The following is a 6,000-nucleotide window of genomic DNA, read 5'->3' as shown; positions in this document are numbered from 1 at the left end:
TATTTTTAATTTCCCAGTTACTGCAGTCTTGCTGTTTGCATTTAAGTCTGTCAAAAAGAATTGTTTAATAAGTGCCATTGAACAAAGAGAATGGAAATCACCACCCTAGGAAAGCTAGAAAAGCTTTCAGCAAGAATCTGAAGAAAGAAAAGGCTAGCCAATGCTGGTCAGAAATAACTGTATTCTAATCTAAGGAATTTTAACATACTAAACTTTCCATGTTGCTGAATAATGTCTCCTAAGCAAAATGGCAGAGTGGTTTTAGAAAATAGTGATATATTGGTGTGTTACATTGTCAGTCAGGCAGGCATCTCTTGAAAGATGTGTTCAGTTTTTAGGATCATCATCTCTCTGAAGCAGGTTCATCAAACTGTGGCCTAACTCAGCTCTAGCAACAAGCAGCAGAAGGAAGAGGGATGTCTACAGGAAAATGCCACAACAATCCTACCACTGCAGAGATATACACATCTTCTCTTGCTTCTTTTCAACTTGATAATTAACTTCTTCATGAAAAGGAAGGATGTAGGCTGGGATATTGGTAAAAATCTCTGGGTTTGGTGGGTGAGTCCAAAGAAGTTAAATTATATTGGTTTTTTGGTAGCATGGAGCCCTATCTTTATTATTAGCAAGACCAGATTACAGAATATATCATCTGATACCAGTTCCTGGCCTAATCAACTGCACAACATCAATTTGTGAGCTATCTTTCCAAATCCAGTGCTCACTGCTGATAAAGTATCGCTCAGCAGCAGGCTCTTGGACAACTTATAACAGTAAGCGGTACATCTCCAGCCCTCTTTTACATAACTTTTGTTTGGCTTTGTCCTCCTTGCACAACCCTGACACTGCAGCCTTTTACTGAGTAAGACTAGAGATTTGGAGGAGTTAAGTGGCCTTGTACAAATAATACCCAGAACCAAACCCAGTTCTCCAGGGAGCCAGCTTCACGTACAGGAACAACATGGTGAACTTTGCCTGGAGACCTGCTCTACTGGAAATAGTGCAGTGGCAGTTGTAAGTTTTTCTGTGGCAGCTTTCAGTATCTGCAGCATTCACGTGTTACCTTCAGGCAACAGCTAACCTTCAGTTTGGACAGTTTTTACCCTGTAATTATCTCCTCTTAGCTTCATGCATTGTTATTTCCTGGTCTCATCTGGGGAGGGAAGTGAACGCGCTGGGTGTGCATGAGAAGCTCTCCACACCCTTCATGAGTCTGCTGAACTTTGCAGGGTATTAGGGCAGCACTGGTAATTGGCATCCTCCACATAAACCTGGAGAACTGCTTAACCAGTTTGAGGGGCCCTGTGCACAAGGAGGGGCATTTTATCTGGAGTAAGCCACATTACTTAATCAGACCTGTCTCTCAGCTCCTCGTGCTTAGAACAGGGCTAATTATGACACTTCCTTTCCAGTTCAGCTCTTTCTACAGCTTCTTGCACTATCTTTGTATTGGTGGCACAGTGAACAGCATGTGCATGTGTGAATACCAACAACAGTTGCCGGTGCACAATATTCATGTGTTTTGTCACCATTCAAAAAGAGGAGAAAGAAAATATTGGGAGGCACGAGTGAATCAGGGGTGCTGTGAGGGTTGAATCACCTGATTATATTAGCTTCTGTGAGGGTAATGTGACCAGTAAGGATAGGAGTCATCCAAGCAGCACATACTTGAAGCTCCTACATACTTGGAGACGTCTTACAAAATGATAAAGTTTTTAGGTGTGCAAAGAAAATAAGAAAATGTTACCAGAATTCCTCTAACCCTTGTGAAGCTGGGTTCTAACCAATAGTTTCAGGGTTTCTTCTTGATGCCAGAAGAGTTGAGAAAAAGAAGGGTTGGGGGTATAGGAAAGGAGAGATCCACTTCTGAAGATGTGAAAGATCTCTTTAAAAATTTTCACGGTGCCAGCACGGTTCCAGGCAGTTTGGGTTTCCTGCTGTGGCTGTGGATTGGCCAGTGGTCTGCGTGGCTGGAAATGAACAGGAGCTTGGATGGTATATGTAGTCTGAAAAGCGAGGACGATGCGTACTGGGAGGGACTGGCAAACACCTTCAGTTGGGTTGCTAGCAAACATGCGTAAGGGCTGCGTTTCAGGACCTGACTCTCATTAGCAGTAGTTCCCTGGTTCCAGGTCCTTTACAGGATGGAGGGTTTTAAGAACACATTTTACCATCCATTTAATGTAACAATATTAAGCTAGATTTGGCAAGGCCACTTCAGACATAAAACTTTAAAATGAGCTTTTTCAGAGCATAAAATCACAATTGGTCCTGCTAGTAAAAGGATAAAATAAATGTCTATTCACCCTAATTGCTGTCAAACTTGTGATTTTTTGTTTTGTTTTCTTTTATATGTATAAAGCCAACTTGGTTTTATTGTATAGGGTGCAAACGCTTACCGTATAATATTATAAATCCTGCAGAGAATTAAGCATCTGCACATTTTTCCTGGCTGTTTCTTACTTTAACTCAAAACGTCTGTTAGCACTGGCACAAAAGAAAATTATGTGGGCGAGCCTGATCCCACCTCTTTTCCAATTCAACTCTTTCCGAAACCTTTGCTCGTGTATTGGCAGCAGCGACTTAATACTCTGAGTGCAACTGATGACATACTTAGAAGCATGTGAGAGTGTCAAGAAAGGATTCTGATACAGAACATTCATGTTTTTTATCCACCTCATTATCCCAAAAGGAGAAAAATAAAAGTTGGAAGGAGTCAGCCTCCTACAAGCATCAAGATGGAAAATAATAATTATTAGATCAACTACTCCTACCTCAGAGCCAATACAAGAATTGTTGGATCCACAATCCACAAGCTGAGATCTCTGACCGTCGCTAAACTCTGCTTTGGTTAACCAGTCCTCAGGTCTCCCTATGGTTACAGAACAGCTCTGCCTTGCTGCAATTTCCTGAGCAGTTCCTGCTCTAGCTTCATGTTGTCCCTGAAAGCACCTACAAGGAGCTAGGAGGGATTTTGTAATTAATTTGCCCAAGTTAAGTGCACTTGCTAATGTCCCATTAAGGACAGTGGACAGAAATTGCTCCCATTTCACCTCTTTCGTAGTTGTAAATAGATGTATCTACTAAAGGAAACAACTTCTCTGGCAGGCTTCAGATAAACTCAGATATAAGACCACTGAGTGAGGTCTTAGATGACCTGGCGCATACACCCAGCAAATGCTTACATCAAAGCAGCGGAGCACAAAAAGAACAAAAGCTTCTCAGCTATTACTGTATTTCTTTTCCTTGAAGGCTTCTCTACCCTTAACAGAGATGGTCAAGCTGCTCAAGAGAGTTATCCAAGAAGGGCTATCCCAGAGATGGTCACAGAAAAATGGAACATTTGAAGTTTGCAGATTTTTTTGAAAAACAAGCAAAGAATTTTGCAATATGGCCTTGTCTGTGTCAGGGCTGAGTGGGCTGGAGAAGCAAGGTCAGGCAGCGTGTGACAGACCCCATGCTTCTACCATTCCTTTGCCTTCCACCCACCATTTCTCTTGCCTTTTAAGTGTCACTAGTCAGATACAAATATTCCTCCTTATTTTGCTTTTATGGCAAACAGCAAGAGATGTATTTGCTCATTTGGAAATTGAACAAATTTGCTGCTAAAGAACAGCATGAACTTCAGGTTTCTCAGGTTTCTCTGGGACTTGCAGCCATTGTGAGCACTTGGGCACAGCAACACAAGACACAACTTAAAAAATTATACTTTCCCATGGTTACTGGTGATTCCAAGGAGACCTAGTCATGCCAGGCATCCCCTATTAGTAATACTGCACAAATGCGAGCCAAAAAGTAGGCTCTTGTTTCCAAAACAATTTCATCATTTCCCTTATTTACTTTATTATCACTTCAATCTGCAAACGAGGTCTCACTGAAGTTGAGGCTGAAAAAAAAAAGAACATTCTCCACCTTATATTTTTAAATTAGTTTCTTCCAATTTTGTAAAAAGAATTATTTTCCCCCAAATGAAGGGTTTCTCAAAACTTTCACTTTTTCAATCTTTACCAGTTTGAAAACAGCAAAAAATAGAGATTTTGTAGAATTACTTTTAAAATCAAATGAAGGACATTTACGCTGCATTTCTTTCTGTTCCTCCGCATGGGATTATTTTGAAAGTGGGGATTTTTCCACTACAAACTATGTATTTGCAGGAGAACTTCCAGTCTCCCAGCCAGCTCTAGCACAGGTAAGGGCTATGTAGCCTATGCAGTTTATTATTCTTCCACTAGATGTCCCCAAGTAAAATATTATTTACATTGATTAGGGTTGAAGGACTTCCCTGGAATGCAGTTTTTTCCCCCCTGATGAGAGGAATGCTGTGGATAAGATAATGTTGAAAGACATTGCCAGTACCCGGCTTGCTTCTAGTATCCCAACGAGAAGCCATTGGCTCCCTTGCTGCCATGCTGGCCTCCCCGATCCGGCAGTGGCCAGACCTGCCAGCTTTTGTTCAAGCAGCTCTTTCAGGTTCTCCCAGAGGCACCCAAGACTCTCCAAAGATACAACGGTCCACCAACATACAGATAAAGTGTATAGCATACAGACAGCTTGAAAACAGTGGGCAGCACAATGTGCGTTTCCACACTCCTTCCGTCCCAGGAGGGAAATAAAAGGGGAGCTGTGCAACTGTCCCTTATTTGTCAGTAGGCACAGAGCAAAAACCACAGAAAAGCAAGGGCCTTTTGAGACTAAAGACGTTTCCCATGCAGGCTTCAGCTGAAGCAGGTCTGATTCCACATGTACCATGACACGATGTAAGACGTGTGTTCTCTTTGGTCACCTTTACGGGCTCATCCAGATTGGACTCTTGGTGGTAGTGTTTTTTTAAGCCACAGGCTTTGAAAAAACAGAGGGAGAATGGATCTAGTTTATAAAAATCACATAAGATGCGCTATTATAGAAGTACAGGCAGTATCAGGACGCTGTGTACATTTCCTATTGATCAATGAAACAGAAAAACAACCAAATAACTGCAAGCATTTATCACAATTAATTATATCTCCTCCTTTTATGGGAAATCTTACTATAATGGAACATTCCAGCAGGAGCAACAGCAGCTCACATTAGGACTGGTTGGTTCTTCCAGATGAGAAGCACAAGAAACATTAATGATAGGGTTGAAAATTATTCTGCCTGTGGTAAACTGTGTATAGGGGAAGGGTTTTGCTTTCATGTGAAAGGAAAATAAGAGAGGCATAGAATTGTGTTATTACTACCCACTACTGCTCATTGTCTAAACAAGGAAGGTTCTGACATAGTCACTGTCCCGAATGCATCTCCTGAATTACAGCCCTCTGATTACCTCCTTGCATGTTTGGACACTGTCCAAATGACAGGGAGCATGAATTTCACCTGCTAAGACTGGCTTCTCTTGAAGGAGAGAGCCCAGGCAGCTGTAGCTGCACATGCACGCTGGTGGTGGGGCCCTGCACCCAGTTTGGAGGATGTGAAGTGAGCTTCCCAGTGACTGCACTAAATTTAACCCATTGCTTCATTTTTCAGAAGAGTCTGGAAGAGTTAAAGAAAAAAAATTGTACATATACTGTACAAATATGGATATGCTGGGTCCTACCCCCAGCTGTGTACTGTGTAATTATAGCTGCTGGTTCTGGTTTACTTTCTTTTGTTCTAGTGCGGTGGTCTGTTCTCAGCCTGCCAAGACCAGAAAAAGCATCTCACTTGTTCCTTCTTGCAAAGCTTTTTGCTGTCCTTCAGGAGGGGGGAGGCTTTAATCAGACACTGTAAATGCCTGGAGGCAAACTGCAATGCAGACAAAGCAAACCCCCCCAAAACTAAACCCCAAAATACCCCTAAACCGCTCCAGGTGCAGAACATAACACATGATGAGAAACATGTTAAACTGTGTTCCTTTTTGAGCTGAAATTAAAGGAATTGGATTAATGATTATATAAGTAGACACACATGAAAACAGATTGACTACAGATAGGGAAACAGGTGAGTACAAACAGGATAGGAGATAAGGGGACAGGTGGGTTA

This window comes from Aptenodytes forsteri, unplaced genomic scaffold, assembly GCF_000699145.1.
Source record: "Aptenodytes forsteri isolate BGI_AS27 unplaced genomic scaffold, ASM69914v1 Scaffold86, whole genome shotgun sequence".
In the NCBI taxonomy this organism is placed as follows: domain Eukaryota; kingdom Metazoa; phylum Chordata; class Aves; order Sphenisciformes; family Spheniscidae; genus Aptenodytes; species Aptenodytes forsteri.
This window is presented reverse-complemented; position numbering follows the sequence as displayed.